General features: G+C 37.6%; 1 long non-coding RNA gene and 1 pseudogene across 1 annotated transcript; both read right to left on the reverse strand.

The window, feature by feature from the left end:
* Positions 1–18,074, reverse strand: part of LOC130591334 (uncharacterized) — a 74,009-nt pseudogene that overhangs the window by 13,931 nt on the left and 42,004 nt on the right.
* On the reverse strand, positions 14,263–15,597 carry LOC125497355 (uncharacterized). The gene is made up of 2 exons (XR_008969348.1): positions 14,700–15,597; positions 14,263–14,574 (listed from the first exon to the last, which is right to left on the reverse strand). It is a non-coding gene; the product is annotated as an uncharacterized LOC125497355 (long non-coding RNA).

Consider the following 18,074-nt stretch of genomic DNA (forward strand, 5'->3'; position numbering starts at 1 on the left):
TGCTCTCCCTACGTACTCCAAGACTCATCAACTTGTCTCTAGTTTTAAGCTTTCCTTTCATAGCCATCCAAGCTATCTTTGTAATTCATTATTATGCAATACATTATAAGATCTTATTTTTAGTATTACTATTATTATCATTTTATTTTTATTACAATTTTTACACAACTTTTATTATTAGTGATAATAATAATTATTATCATTATTATAAGAACAACAACAATAATTATAATCATAATAATAATAATTATTACTAAAAATAATTATATAACCCAAGTTATTAATTTATAAGAGTACTTATACAATGTTTCACACTTTCCCTTTAAAAAAATATTTCACATTTGAGAAGTCGGCAGACTCAACTCTCTTTTTTCATATAAAATAAATTAAGATATACAAACAACTATGACTTGTGCAAGAAATAAGCAAAAATAAGTTTAACTGAACATAGCCTTGGTAGCTCATTTACACAAAATTAAAAACCATTATAATCATGATGCTATTAAATCTTGTGTCTAACTTGCTAGTTGCTACCCTCATCCCTCAATAACACATGGCAGTTGGCACCATATGAAAATAACAATAACAAGGTTCACCGTTCATGTTATGTTGAAAAAATTTGTGCATTGCACATGTTCAAAAACTATTCTTATTTAGTGAATCGGGAAAATGAAAAGGGGAGGGACAATTGTAAATCATAAAAAAAAAAAAAAAAAAAATAAAAAAAAAAAATAAAAAAATAGTTGAGAAAAAAAAATCTCGGCACTTGTAAACCGCTACTTCAAGTAGCGGTTTATTAATCAACTTGAGTTTGATATGTGCTTATTTTGCCCAAGTAAACCGCTACTTAGAGTAGCGGGCGTAGTGGTTTATATTTATAAATCGCTACTTTGAGTAGTGGTTTATATTTATAAGCCGCTACTTTCAGTAGCGGTTTTTACACATAAACCGCTACTCAGAGTAGCGGTTTATAAATAAAATAAACCGCTATTCAGAGTAGCGGTTTACTTGGGATAAAACAAAAAAAAAAACAGTTTCTCGCGTACCGTCTTACGTGGACGGTACGTAGGGAATTTTTATTTTTTTGGGTATATTTTGGGAATTAAAATCCACTTTTACATTATTCAAGGAAAAAATTCAAAGAGACTTTCTTATATTCGGTAAAAATAATAATAAAGGACTTAATTGAAAGGGAGAAAAAACCTAATAAATCTCCCCTTTCTCTTTCCTCCCAAAATTAAAGGAATTCCGTAAGGAAAGACATAATTAGTAAAAATTGATTTATCTTTTCCGAAATTTTACGTCAATCACGTTATATTTTTTCCATTTAAAATTACACAGTATAAAATAACCCTTTCTCTTCTCTCATCTCACATTCATCCATAGCCGTGCTGCTCCCACCTATACTTCATGATTTCAAGCCATATCTGATATCTACCATGCTAAAATAGTATGCTAAAGTAACTGGTAATGGTGCTTCTCTGAAAAAAAAAGTAACTAGTAATTGTTTGATTTACTCCCAAGTTTTCTCAAGTATGAGATACATATTGACAGCATAAGAAAAATAACTACAGTACGTTTCTTCATTGACACATTATGTTGTTTCTTGGAGTCATAAGAAAGATTTTTGATCTCAGATGAGCTGTTGCAAGCTGTTATATACTAGAATCACTAGTTACATAGATAAGTCATAATGTCAATTATCTTCCTGTTCTTTTCTTTTCTTTTATTTCATATAAGATTTTTTTGAATTTTGCTATTTAGTGTCCTAAAATTTTCTAGTAACACCCTAATATATATTTTTATACTGTATTTTATACTACCCTTTACCTCCTTTTCCTTTATCTTTCTCTTTCCTTTGACTTCCCTTACTCCCCAATCCTTCAAAAAATTATTTTCCGCCATTACTGGAGTGAGTTGGAGTTTCCAAGAAATTGGAATGAATATGATTGTTTTCAAATCAATTTTTCAACTGAATCAAACGGTAGATTTCTCTCTGTTACACCTACAAAAATTATGTAGTGAAACTGGCGAGGCCTAAGTCGTATCAGCTTTCACGCAAATTAAATCAATGCTGTCCTACACAAACGTCGTACAGGGTAGCAAGGTTCGATCCACAGAGAAGTAGGATTTGGTAAGGTTAAACATGTGTTGTGGTAACAATGGGGGGGTTTTCACTCAAAAGTATAACTAAGGACTAAGAAAACGGTAATCAAATAATAGGCAAATACTTGGCAATCAATCTTAACAACCAATTCAAACTTTGATCATAGAACAACTCAATTCCTATAGTTACTTGAATGACCTATTGCGAATCAACAGATTCAATCTCCTCTAACTTAGTGGTAAGATTAAGCGAGCGCTCTAATCCAATCCTTAACGGTTTAACAACCTAGTCCAAGCGTTCTAGATTCAATTAAACGATTAAATAAGAACTAAGGAGATGTCAATAGGATAAACTTGCATTCACACAAGCGGTCAAACACAAGTTTATGAGATGATTCCTTTTATGCACAACTATCCAAAAGCATGTGATAATTGAGCACAAAACTACAAATTCTAGATAATCTCAAAGCAGACAATTATCTAGATAGCAAAGATTGTAAAGAAACTACAAGTCAAATGATCAGATTAACTCAAAGTACAAAACGATCTAGCATGAGGATTATGAAGCATCATCAAACATTCAAGCAAACAAAAGGTAAAGATTGAACTCACAAAATGGATGAAGAGGTTGCTCCAATTGATTAACCAAGTTAGGAAATTAGTTCCTCATAATCTAAAATAAAAACTACAACTTTTCTTTTAATTGTTCTCTCTCCAAAAACAGATGAAAAACTAAGTAACAACACAAAAGACGAACTATGTTTTAATCCGCAAAACAGGGGAAACGAAAAGTTGTTTCCTCATTACAGGGGTCCGCGACTGCGGAGACAAGGCCCGCGCTCGCGGAGGCGTTCAGCGCTCGCGATGAAGTCGCGGATTAGCTCACGGCAATTTCCTTTGTTTTTTTCTCCGAATTCCGTCGCGACCGCGGTCATTAGCTCCGCGACCGCGGAGGCTGCCCGTACAACTTCCTTCTTCTTTCCTTGGAGGCTTCATCATTTGATTAATACTCACTCCCATCTTTGTTTCCTTGCCACTTACATGCATACTTTGATGACTTATTCCACTTGCACACTTGAGTTTGTGACTTGGCATTTTCTTCAATAGCAAATTGTTCCAATTGGACCCTCTCACCAACATAAAAGAAATTAAAGAACCCAAATACCAATTGTTGAGAAAGAGTTCAAAATCATACCAAAACATGTTCAAGTCCACACAAAAATAGTGAATTAATTACTGAAAAATCCATATGAACATGGCATATCAAATCCCCCATGCTTAGACCTTTACTCGTCCTCGAGTAAAATCCTAACTCCTTTCTATCTCCAAGGTCTATCAAGAAAAGCATGGAGAAATTCACAAAAATCCAACCTAACACCACTACTCCAATCAAAAGCGAATAAGTGATGAATCGCAACTAGCTAAAGTTTGAGCGGAAGTAATCTCAACGCACCAAAACTCTAGCCATCTTATCGCTCCACAATCCACAAGGATAGTTAACTTGGGGTGGAAATGACCTCAACACACCCAAGCTAACTTACACAACAAACCAAAGAGCAAGGGGGCTAACATGACTAAGTTCCCCAAGCTCAACTCACACACTACTCCCTCAAAAAAGCCTTGGTTGGAATAACACCTCAACCAAAAGCTTACCTCTTTAAACACCTCCGACTCCCCTTATGGCCTTATGGCTCCAAGATGAAAAACAAGAGGTTTCTAACCTACCACCATCTAAACCACAACCTCCTTATTTCAACAATGAGTGACCTACCCAAACGCCGCTTCAAACACCCTTCATATGCCACCACTCCGAAAAATAAGTGACATCCGAGTCCTCTCCTTTTGCCTAGGCGCCCTTCCGGGTTTTCACCTAGCCACTCATTTTTTTTTCTTTTCTTGTTTTTGCTTTTTGTTTCTTTTTCTTTTGTTTTCTCTCTTTGTTTTTTTTTTTTGATACAAAATGAAAAAGGAAATGAAAACAAATATTTACAATATAAACACATCATCAATAACTCCTCTCCCCCATGCTTAAAGGACACATTGTCCCCAATGTGTAAGAAAATCAAAAGATCAAGCAAGAGGGAGAAACAAACCTCTAGGGATCACCATGATATGCCTCACCGCTACCGGAGGCACCGGAGCCAGATGCTCCACCAGGGAAATCACCATATGGAACATAGGTACCACCATACTGTGCTGAAAGAAAGCATCCAAATGCCTCATGTAGCCCATGTAGCATTACCCTAGAGGTAAGAGCTGCAATGTTCCTCGATAGAGGAAAGCCTACTTCCTTCTCCTTGCTTCATCTCCATATCATAATCCATCACCTTCATCATCCTCATCCATCTCATCCAAAATCCCACCGCCTACCTCGGGCCTAATAAAGAAATCGGCCACAGTGGGGCCAAAAGGAAAATGCTCCCAAGGAAGGAAAATAAAACCATCACCACAGTGTATCTGGAAAGGGGGACTATCAGAACTCTTCAACATGTTCATCTTCAACAATGTGCGGGCATTAAACAATAGAAACTTATCAAACACCGGATCACAAGCATTATTAGGAGCATAACCCAACGTGTAATCAATGTGTAATCATACCTCCCATGCTTAGGTGCCACCCAACTTGGTTCGCACATCAATGCAAGACTTAAGCCAAGGTCACCCAATCCGGAATACCAACACTACCCGGAAGCAAGGCACGAAGATAGCACATCTCTAATTGGTTCAATTTCCCCGTCTCACCCTTGCAAAAGATAGTCATGCCTAGAAAATACGCAGCCATGCATAGACCAGGGTGACGGATACTACTAAGCTTCTCACCGCCACTGCTAAGGGGTAACCAGAAATGCGATACCAAAAGTACCACCTCCTCAGAAGGAACACCCATGGGGATAAAAGGGTTGTCGCTTGATGGAGCAACCCAACCAAAAGCCTCTCGAACTTGGCTCATAGAAATATCACGAACTCGAACATGCATCCTAAAATGAACACGGTTGTCTGCCCTATGCTTTACCAAGGTGAGAGTGGATAAAAATTCATAAACACACCTCTTATAGGTGCGAGGTGTATAATTAAGCATGCCCAACAATCCGCTCTACCCATCATCTCGAAATCCATCTAACAGTCCCAACTGAGCCAAGAAATTAGTGTCAATAAACTTGGTACACTGGACAACTCGTTTTGATCGACTAAGATTTCTCCAAGTAACCTTTTACTCGCGGTTTAGTCCAGTCAAACCCATGGTGTCAATTATCACCTCACTAGCAACAAGTTCCTCAGGAGCCTCAGGCTCATTGGAACTTTGGGCACGACCACGCTTCCTACCATTGTTATAGCAACCAAAAATCTCACCAAGACAACCCAAGTAAGTCAAACAACAATTCCACCCTCAACTTCTCAAATTAAACTCCCAACAATTCACTCCAAAATTCACAAATTCAATCCTCAACAATGTCTACACAACCACAAAGAGTTCTAAAACTCAACAATCCACCACAATCTCAACAATCAATCAACCACAACGAAAAATCAAGGCAACTTCCAAAAAGAGAATGAAGAATTGAAGTTTTACCTTATGGAAGAATCAATAGAATGGTTGACCAAGTACCCAAGTGAGAACAACACCCCAAGAATGCTCCTTGCTCCTTTAATGGCCCAATAACTCCAAGAATAAAAAACCCCCAAATTTTAGGGTTTCCAATAGATTTTGTAAAAAGAAAAGAAAAGTGGAGGTTTTTGAAGAGGATTGAGTGGGAAATGAAATGAGAGAGTGAGAAAAAGGGATCGAATGAGTGAAAGAGAGGAATTTGAGTGAAAGAATTGAAGGGAGATGAAAGGGGATGAGGAGTTGTGAGAATAGAGAGAGAGAGAGAGTCGAAATTGAGGGAAGGAGTAAGAAAGAGAAAAGGGCGAACAAGAAACAAACCTGGCGGAAATACGCGGGTCCACGACCGCGGAGGCGTTCAGCGATCGCGGGCAGGTCGCGGAACTGCTCACGACATTTTTGTGCTTTTTTCCGGGCCGCGCCCGTGGGTCCTTGCGTCGCGCCCGCGGGAGACGACTGCGGTCGTGGCTCCCCCGCGGAATTGCTCTCGGCAAAAACTCCAAATCTCCCCTTGTGTTGTCTCTCTCTCTTTTTTTTTTTTCCAGATGAAACACACTCCTTCCTACTCCCTTCTTAGCGCCCAAATGTACACCAACAAAAGTAAAAAACACAAAACCAAACATAACCAATTATCTAAAAATAAAATCAAATCAAATCACGGGTCGCCTCCCGAGAAGCGCTTAGTTTAAAGTCGGAAGCTCGAGATCATGCAAACACAAAAAGTTTTACTCATAGCGAGGGCATAGAGTTCCAAAAACTCTACATCCTCCACTTTCGCAAATTCAAAATAAGGCTTAAGCCTTTGGCCATTCACTTTGAAAACACTATCCGTACTCAAACTTCGGATATCAACTGCACCATGAGGGTAGACTTTAACAACTACAAAAGGACCATCCTAACGGGATCGAAGCTTACCCGGAAATAATCTCAAGCGGGATTGGTAGAGAAGTACCTTGTCACCCACCTTGAACTCTTTCCGCATAATCATTTTGTCATGCCAAGCTTTTGTCTTCTCCTTGTAGATGGCTGCATTCTCATAGGACTCTCGGCGGATTTCCTCCAACTCTTGCAACTGAAGCTTCCTATGGTCTCCGGCTCCATCAAAGCGCATATTCAGTTGCTTGATTGCCCAATAAGCTCTATGCTCTAACTCCACAGGCAAATGACACGCCTTACCGAAAACCAACCGATATGGAGACATGCCAATAGGGGTCTTGTAGGCAGTCCGATAAGCCCACAATCATCTCAAGACGGGAACTCCAATCCTTGCGGGTGGGATTCACGGTCTTTTCCAAAATAGACTTAACTTCCCTATTAGACACCTCGGCTTGACCATTTGTTTGAGGATGGTAGGGTGTTGAAACCTTGTGAGTAACTCCATACTTCCTCATCAAAGCTTCAATGGTCCGATTGCAAAAATGAGTGCCTTGATCACTAATCATAGCACGGGGTACACCAAACCGAGAGAAAATTTGTGACTTCACAAAACCTGCCACAACTTTAGCATCGTTAGTCTTGGTGGCCTTCGCTTCCACCCACTTGGAAACGTAGTCCACCGCAAGGAGAATGTAAAGATTTCCACTAGAGTTGGGAAATGGGCCCATGAAATCAATGCCCCACACATCGAAGATTTCACAATAGAGAAGAGAATTTTGGGGCATTTCATTCCGTTGGGAGATATTCCCAACTCTTTGACACTTGTCACAAACTTTACAAAAAGCATAGGCATCACGAAAAAGACTTGGCCAAAAGAATCCACAATCAAGTACCTTTCGCGTCGTTCTCTTGGCTCCAAAATGCCCACCACATGCATGAGAATGACAAAATTCAAGAGTAGAGGCTACCTCACTTTCCGGAATGCATCTCCGGACAATTTGATCGGCACAATATCTCCAAAGGTATGGATCATCCCAAACATAGTATCTTGCATCACTTCGTAGCTTATCCTTTTGCACCTTAGTAAACCTGGGGGGAAACTCATGAGAAACAAGAAAATTCACAATGTTAGCAAACCAAGGACGGACATCACGGATAGAAAACAAGGTTCATCCGGAAACTCTCCAAGAATAGCCTCTTGAGAGTGGGGTTTGTCCTCATCATGGACAAGACGTCAAATGATCAGCCACAAGATTTTCAACTCCTTTCTTGTCTTTAATCTCCACCTCAAATCACTAAGAAGCAAAACCCACCGAATGAGGCGGGGTTTGGCTTCTTTTTTGCCATCAAGTATCTAATAGCTGCGTGGTCGGTGTACACAATGACCTTGGTCCCAAGCAAGTAGGACCGAAATTTTTCAATCGCAAAAACAACACTAACATTTCTTTTTCCGTGGTGGTATAGTTTTTTGAGCCCCATTCAATGTCATAGATGCATAATGTATTACATGAGACGCTCTACCACTCTTTTGACCCAAAAAGCCCCACGACATAATCACTTGCATCACACATTATCTCAAAAGGGAAAGACCAAATGGGGGCTTGAATGACAGGGGCCGAAGTAAGCTTCTCTTTAAAGAGTCAAAGGCCTTCTTACAAGCATCATCAAACACAAAACTAACATCTTTTTGCAAAAATTTGCACAAAGGAGAGGATACCTTAGAAAAATCTTTTATAAACCTCCGGTAAAAACTGGCATGACCAAGGAAAGACCTAATTTCACGGACACTAGTGGGGTAGGGAGGGATTGAATCACATCGATCTTTGCTTTATCCACCTCTATCCCCTAGATGAAACAACATGCCCCAACACTATGCCTTGCTCAACCATGAAATGACATTTCTCAGAATTTAACACAAGATGAGACTCAATACAACGTTTCAAGACAAGGGACAAATGGTACAAGCATTGGTCAAAAGAGTCACCTGAACGGTGAAATCATCCATGAAAACCTTTAGAAACTGCCCCACAAAGTCAGAGAAAATGCTTACCATACACCTTTGAAAAGTGGCAGGGGCATTACAAAATCCAAAAGGCATGCGTCGATACGCAAAGGTGCCAAAGGGACATGTAAATGTTGTCTTTTCCTGGTCCTCGAGAGCAATGGGCACTTGAAAATAGCCTGAGTACCCATCAAGGAAGCAATAGAAAGCCCTCCCTGCAAGTCGCTCAAGCATTTGGTCAATAAAAGGAAGGGGAAAATGATCCTTTCTAGTTAGCAAGTTCAAACGACCATCTCGCCATTTGCATTAGGAATCACTGTGACACCACCTTTCTTTGGCACCACTTGCGTAGGACTTACCCATTTACTATCGGAGATGGGGTAAATAATACCCATTTGACACAACTTTATTACCTCCTTCTTTACCACCTCCATCATGGGTGGGTTCAAACGCCTTTGAGGTTGCCTCACTGACTTAGCTTCATCTTCCAACAAGATCCTATGCATACATGTGGATGGACTAATGCCACGGATGTCCGCAATTGACCATCCAATCGTCGTCGAATGCTCCTTGAGCACCTCCACCAATTTGCTCTCTTGCTCCAAGGTCAACTTATTAGAAATGATAACTGGTAAAGTCTCTTTCTCACTTAGGAAGACATACTTCAAATGCTCTGGAAGAGTTTTGAGCTCAACATCGGGGGCCTGCACAACAGAAGGAACCGGTCTTGTGCTAGGCACAATAAGCGGCATGGGGTTATAGTTTGAAGGATTCAAAGGAAGTTTGGAAAGCTCATTCAATTCAATAACAATTTCAAGCACATTATCTGGCAAAAAAAACTCCAAAGAATCAGCATTCAAACTAAAGTCCAAAACAATTTGCAAACCATCATCACGTAAGACATCAAACACACCTTGAACACATGACTCAAACACATCAATGGCACAGAGAGAGTGATCCTCAGTATTAGGGTATCTCATGGCATCATACATATTAAACTCAATGATTTGACCATCAAACTGCATGGCCAAAGAACCGGTGTCACAATCAATCTTAGTCTTAGCCGTTTTCAAGAACGGCCTCCCTAAAAGAATAGGGGTCGAATGCTTATCATGCTCCATATCAATCACATAAAAATCAACAGGAAAAGTCAACTTATCAATTACCACAAGAACATCTTCAACTACACCTCTAGGAATGGAAGTGGATCTGTCCGCAAGTTGGATAACAACATTGGTAGGAAGCAAATCACCAAGTGTCAAGGACTCATACAAAGAATAAGGAAGCACATTGATGGAGGCTCCTAAATCTAATATGGCCCTATCAATCTTAGTGTCACCAAGAGCTATAGGAATAGTAAACATGCCCGGATCATCACATTTCTTTGGCATTCTCTTTTGGAAAACAGCGGACACATGTTCACTAACCTTAACCATTTGTTTCCCTTTAACACTACTTTTCCTCTTAATTGAACACATCTCCATTAACCACTTAGCATACAAAGGCACAGTCTTAATCAATTACAGCAAAGGAATATTCACATTACATTGGCTAAAGTTTCATAAATATCCTTAGATAAATCAAGCTTACGATTGTCCTTAAGTGCATCGGGAAAAGGGGGTGTCGACTTGTAATCCGGGAAAGATTTTACCTCTTGGTGAGAGCTAGGACTCACCACTTTTTCCACCTCTTTGGAAGGAGTAAGAACCTCCACCTCCTCATCTTCAACTCTTGTCTTCTCTTCCACAACCTTGCCCTTTTCGGGTGCATGATCAATAAGCTCCTTGCCACTTCTTAATGTCACAACACTCACATTCTTCTTGGGGTTCACCTCGGTTTGAGATGGCAATTTCCCAGAATTTTGAGCCTCAAGCCTATTCATGACACTAGACATTTGGCCCATTGTGTCTCCAAGTTGTAAATGCTTGACTTGGTCTCTTGTTGAAATTGCACCATATTGGACTGCATGGTAGTCACATTCTTAGTCAAGGCTTTGATCATATCTTCAGTGGACATTGAGTTAGAGCTAGATGATTGCCCTTGAGGTTGATATGGTTGCTTGAATGGAGGAGGTCGATTTCCTTGTTGAAAATTTTGGTTCCCTTGAAAATTTTGATTCCCTTGAAAGTTTTGATTCCCTTGAAAGTTTTGATTCCCTTGCTTGTACCTGAAAGCCGGATGATCTTTCCAACCGGGATTGTACGAATTGGAATAAGGATCATACTTTCTATTTCCTTGATAGCCCAAAGCATTCACCTCTTGAGTGTCTTCTTGCAAGGTTGGGCAAGCATCGGTAGGATGACCGGTATTGGATCGAATTCCACAAGCTTTCACTTGTTGAGGTTTGTTACTCATCATGAATTGCCGGAACATATTCTTAAGGTCGGAAACCTCCGACTACAAAGATGATTCGGAACTTGCAGCTTTAACACCCCGGGTAGCATTCCTCTTAGAATAAGTGCGAGAACTCTCAGCAAATTCACTTATGAGCTCCATGGCTTGTTGTGGGGTTTTGTTATCAATGTTACCCCCACAAGCAGCATTCACCATCCTTCTCTCATCCGGAAGGAGCCCAGCAACTAAGTATAACACAAGATCCTTCTCGGCAAAACCATGGTAAGGACAACAAGCAAGGAGCCTCTTAAACCTCTATAAGTAGTCATAAAGGATCTCATCATAACCTTGCTCAATGTTGCTAATGGCCCTCTTAAGCTCATTCAACTTGCTTGAAGGAAAAAATTTCTCCAAGAAAGCTTGCTTCATCCCCCTCCATGTGTTGATACTATTGGGGCTCAGATGATAGAACCAATCATTAGCCTTATCCTTCAATGAAAAAGGAAAGACCCGCAGTTTGATTTGATCCTCTGTAACACCCCTTGGCTGCATACTAGTACAAACAGCATGGAATTCCGCAAGATGTTTGATTGGATCTTCCCCATTTAGACCATGGAAGCTTGGCAGTAAATGAACAAGACCCGACTTCAACTCAAAAGTAACATTCTCCCCAAACTCCGGATATTGGTTGGCCAATGCTGCCTGGTCCAGATTAGGAGCAGAAAGCTCCCTCAATGTCGGATCAGCTCTAGGCGGCATCTCTTCTTCCTCAATACCAATATAATAAGGCAACTCACGGAAGTGATCCCGAATTTCCTTTCTCCACCGATAGAGTGTCCTTTCGATCTCTGAATCAAAAAATAAAGCTCCTTAATTAGTAGAACGGGTGTATGTGAACCATATGAAAGGTTCACACACCAAAAATCAGAAACAAACACACAAATAAACAATCCAAACACGCTGCCTTCCCCGACAACGGCGCCAAATTTGGTGAGGCCTAAGTCGTATCAGCTTTCACGCAAATTAAATCAATGCTGTCCTACACAAACGTAGTACAGGGTAGCAAGGTTCGATCCACAGAGAAGTAGGGTTTGGTAAGGTTAAACGTGTGTTGTGGTAACAATGGGGGATTTTCACTCAAAAGTATAACTAAGAAGGACTAAGCAAACGGTAATCAAATAATAGACAAATACTTGGCAATCAATCTTAACAACCAATTCAAACTTTGATCATAGAACAACTCAATTCCTATAGTTACTTAAATGACCTATTGCGAATCAACAGATTCAATCTCCTCTAACTTAGTGGTAAGATTAAGCGAGCGCTCTAATCCAATCCTTAACGGTTTAACAACCTAGTCCAAGCGTTCTAGATTCAATAAAACGATTAAATAACAACTAAGGAGATGTCAATAGGATAAACTTGCATTCACATAAGCAGTCAAACACAAGTTTATGAGATGATTCCTCTTATGCACAACTATCAAAGCATGTGATAATTGAGCACAAAACTACAAATTCTAGATAATCTCAAAGCAGACAATTATCTAGATAGAAAGATTGTAAGGAAACCACAAGTTAAATGATCAGATTAACTCAAAGTACAAAACAATCTAGCATGAAGATTATGAAGAATCATCAAACATTCAAGCAAACAAAAGGTAAAGATTGAACTCACAAAATGGATGAAGAGTTGCTCCAATTGATTAACCAAGTTAGGAAATTAGTTCCTCATAATCTAAAATAAAAACTACAACTTTTCTTTTAATTGTTCTCTCTCCAAAAACAGATGAAAAACTAAGTAACAACACAAAAGACGAACTATTGTTTTAAACCGCAAAAGAGGGGAAACGAAAAGTCGTTTTGCTCATTACAGGGGTCCGCGACCGCGGAGACAAGGCCCGCGCCTGCGGAGGCATTCAACGCTCGTGGTGAAGTCGAAGAGTAGCTCACGATAATTTCCTTTGTTTTTTCTCCGAATTCCGTCACGACCGCGATCATTAGCTCCGCGACCGCGGAGGCTGCCCCTACAGCTTCCTTCCTTGGAGGCTTCATCATTTGATTAATACTCACTCCCATCTTTGTTTCCTTGCCACTTACATGCATACTTTGATGACTTATTCCACTTGTACACTTGAGTTTGTGACTTGGCATTTTCTTCAATAGTAAACTGTTCCAATTGGACCCTCTCACCAACATAAAAGAAATTAAAGAATCCAAATACCAATTGTTGAGAAAGAGTTCAAAATCATACCAAAACATGTTCAAGTCCACACAAAAATAGTGAATTAAGTACTGAAAAATGCCATATGAACATGGCATATCAGAAACCCAAATTTAACAATTTCGATTTTCCGATGACTCATGACAGCCACCTTAACAACAATCACCATATGTGATTCCAACAATCAGTCCACCACGCCCCATAGGCTCGCTAAACAAAAATCAGATCCACAAAATAAATCCCACACAAGAAAAATGAAGATTAGAGTTTATGAGAATTTTTTTTTTTTTTTTAAAAATATGGTGAGCGACTATGGTGGACGCCCCACCATAGGCACGTGCGCCCATGGTAGGCGCTTGCACCTGTGGTGGGGCGTCTACCATGGACCCCCCACCATAGGTGCAGGGGCCTACCATGGGCGCTTTTGCATGTGGTGGGGCGTGCACCATAGACGCCTCACCTTATTTTTTAGAAAAAAATTTCAATTTCTGAGTTGTTGGCGAAATGTCAAGCTTGTCGAAGAAGATGGTGTGTCTTCGGAGCGGTCATACTCGCCGGAAAATTGGTAGTGGTGGTGACTACAATGATGCTCTAATGGTGGTGGACTAGTGGTGGAAGAAGGAAAAAGGGAAGGGGAAGTGAGGGAAAAGGTAGAGATAGGATATACAAATACAATATAAAAATACTTAGTATCCACTCATCCGAATTTGATTACTCGAGCCGTCTCAAATAATTATGGGATTCTAGGGTATCAGTAAAATCTGACCCATAAAAAATGAATAGTGACTCAATTAATTAAAAATAAAAAAATTCATGTTAGAATACTGTCCAAACAATATTCTTGAGTTAAAGGTTTACGGATTCATATAAAATTTTCGTGACGGTAAACTGACCCCTAATTCTTATTGTTATTGACTATTTGACTTATCTAGGTTGGGAAGAATACATGAATTCATTTCTTTAGGCATAGGAATACATGAATTCATTTCTTTAGGCTTAGGAAATATATGAATTCATTTCTTTAGGCTCCATCATGATCACAATAGGTATTTAGAAAAGTCGTATAACTATATATTCATTCAAATTTTGTTACTTATGTTGTCTCAAAAAATCTAGGTGTTCTATGATATTGCTAAATGTATACCCATAAAAAAGATTAAGTGATCAAATTTCTCAAGAAAAAAAAAATCCATTTTGGAGTAACATTCATACAACTTTCACAAATAAAAGGTTTAGGGCCTGCTCTCTTCGACATAAAACAACTGAACTAAACTGATTGGAGGTTTTTCTTCTTCTTCGTACCTACAACTTTCCCCCGCTTAGTGATCCACCCGGACACTAACTTTGCCTTGAAATCTCTGAATATCTCGGCAACGGCGGATAGAGATAGGCTCTTCTTTGCTTCATCATCCTCGATATTGAAAAGATTCTACAACAAAACGCATTTCACTTATTAGTTTCCACAATCGTTGTAATTTATATGATATCATTAATGTTACACTTATATATAACTAAATAATGAATAAAATAAACGTTATTGTACGTGAACCTTACCATAGTATCCTCCCATAAACACTTCTTCAAGCCCTTGGAAACCTCTTTCCATGAGTATACAATGGAAAGTTTCCGCATGTAAAGACCAATTTGCATGCCATACTTATGCCTCCACTTTCCACAAGATTGCCCCAAATGACCGTACTCCAAAATCATAAATATATAATATTAATAATATTAATAATCATAAATTAATAATAATAATGATAATTAATAATAATTATTTTATATTATTTGTATTAATATATTAATACTAGATGATGATATATAATAATAATAATATCTAGGAAGTAAATTAATATTACTATTTAAATAATTAGATTTAATAATATAATAATATTTAGTAATAAAAATAATGATTGGGTTGGACCGCGAAAATTACATCATAAACCGTCTTGACGCGATTTGATTGGTTTATGGGCTAAAAAACGTGGGTTTATTTGTGCTTTGACCTAAACCATGTTCCTCCTAATAATAATAGTAATAATAATGAGTAAAGCTATAATAAACAAAATAATATATAGAAACAACAACAACAACAACAACAACAACAACAACAACAACAACAACAACAACAACAACAACAACAACAACAACAACAACAACAACGACAATAATAATAATAATAATAATAATAATAATAATAATAATAATAATAATAATAATAATAATAATATTAATAATAATACTTAATAGTAATGATATAAATAGTAATAATAATGAGTAAAGCTATAATAAACAAAAAAAATATATAGAAACAATAATAATAATAATAATAATAATGATAAAAATAATAATACTTAATACTCCCTCCGTTTCCTAAAGATCTTCCCACTTACTGTTCCTACAGATACCAAGGAAAATCAAGTTGTGTGGGGCATGGTGTGAGTAAAGTAGGAGAGAGAAAGGGGTTAAGATAAATAAACAAATAAAAAGGGTTAAAGTATGGGAGAGAAGAGTAAATTGAATTAATAATGTAATGGTGGACCATATGATAGTGACATGAGAGGGTAAATAGGGAAATTTGTTTTGCCAAATAAGGAATAAAGCAAAAGAGGGAAGATCTTTTGGAAACACCCTTAAACGGAAAGAGGGAAGATCTTCAGGAAACGGAGGGAGTAGTAATGAAATAAAAATAAAAAATAATAATAATAATAATAATAATAATAATAATAATGATAATAATAATAATACTTAATAGTAATGATATAAAAAAATAAATAATAATAATAATAAGAGTAATTAGTAAAATAAATTATACCAACATAATAATAATATTTAACAAAATGGTTATAAAAGAATGGAGCTGAACTGCACTGAACTGAACTAAACTGATTGGAGTTAAACTAAACTAAACTGAACTAAACTGAACCGAAAATAAGTTGGGGAGAACAGACCCTTACTGATTCATGTGAATGTTTCAAAATGGCAAGTTATTGCCAAATTGTTATTGTTATTATCTTATGTGAGTGGGGGTTATAGAAATTCAATTCTATGGGATCCATCATGATTGCAGTAGGTCGAATATACTATTTTCATTCATTCACCAAAATATGATTTCTCAGGCATTAGGAAAAAAATTAAGGGGTCTTATGGTAATGGTAATAATTGAAGCCTTATAAAATGAATTATGGCACAATTTTTTAAAATAGAAATAAACTTCCCTCGTTCCATAATGAATCAAGATAACCATTCGTTCCGGTATAAATAGTCATTACCTGTTCTTCTACCGTGAGTGGGGCAATCCACCCTTCTCCTCCAGAAGGTGATTTTAGTAAATAACCAAATATAATACTTGGACTAAGGGTAACGTTGGTAATTTTTCTTACATCTCCGCCTCCTGGAGCCCAGGTATCATATATGCCCCCAAAATAAAGAGCCTTAAATACTAGAAGCTTTATTACATTTTTTTTTTTCTGAAATGAAAAAAGCAGCCTTCTTTATGTAATGTAAGAAAAAGAAAGGCAGAATCGAAATTATAATTAGGCAACTAAATAAGTGTGAAATTCATTTTTTCACGTAACCCACTGTCTTTCTTTGATCATTAATATATTTAATTGTGTGCAAGTAAAAGTTATAAATAGTTGATATTTTGAAATTATACATTGTGACGAATCTAGTAATGGTCCACTTCACTATGACTTTGTTTATAAAATAGCAAGAAAATAGGGCAAAAGTTAGTAGATTAATAGTCTCAATTATTCATTTATTTAGAATACTAGAAAGTGTATTATAATATGATACAACCCAAAATTTTCAGTAACAGAGTTTAATGATTCATACCAATATTTTACCTTTTCCCTTAAGAGTATTATCGATCAAATTAACTAAGACAAGTCAAATCATTTAATAGGAGAAGTAATCTTTTTAACAAATCGAATAATATCTTCAAAAACCTATCATCTTCTAGAGTTGTGACTTAATTAGTCAGTCGAAATTCTATGATTATAACAATTGGGAAAGGATTGGCGATATAAAAAAAAACACAAACACACATACTCTGTTGAGTAGGTAAAAACATATAATTAGATCATTGTTTTGAAGTAGTACATAATCGCATAGGAAATGTGAACACTAGTGCAGGAATTTAGAATCCATGTTTTATTTAGTTATACTAGCTAGCTAGTATCACTGCACCGGGATTGATTGAAAACCATCCTAATTAGGATTAACCCCAAACTACATTGACTTCAATATAGTCATACTTTCCAGTAATGGGTTTCTTTCACTTTGACCAGCTGTTTTGACTAGAAACACAGCCTTGTCAGGAGAAAGAGTATCATAATCCATCAAGTACGCTGTAATCTCAAGTTCACTCGCTTCTCCAGGCACAACCATCTCATCCTTTTCTAAGGGAATGAATTCCCCAGGCCTTACTTCAATATATTCACTTTGGTTCTTATTAAATAATATGAACCGAGAGTTAATGCCGAAGCGATCAGATATATTTCCATAAACATCTGCCGGATCTTCTCCATCTCCATTGATGAGTTTCACACTAATCGTAGCTTGAACATTGTTGCCAAACTTCACCTTCATCGCTTGACATTGCTTAACGCTAGCCATCTTTAATTATAGGGTATATTATATTGTGTTCTCCTGTGGACCAAGAATTAAAAATTAGAATGTTAATTATACATATAAATTAAGATGAACAAGCTAATTATTCAAGAAGATCGATTAGGAATAAGCAATTGCCTTAAGTTGATATCAGGTTCTTCTATGAACTCCAACTAACTGTCTTACTTGCAAACAATAATGTCATACTTTCCCACCTTTATATAGGGCAGATATGCCTGCGAAATTCTTTTGTATGTGGGTCGCAAGGAAAAAACGTAATGTTCGATACTCTTCATAATACATGATAAGGTCATA

Source organism: Beta vulgaris, chromosome 5, assembly GCF_026745355.1.
Source record: "Beta vulgaris subsp. vulgaris cultivar EL10 chromosome 5, EL10.2, whole genome shotgun sequence".
NCBI classification, from domain to species: domain Eukaryota; kingdom Viridiplantae; phylum Streptophyta; class Magnoliopsida; order Caryophyllales; family Amaranthaceae; genus Beta; species Beta vulgaris.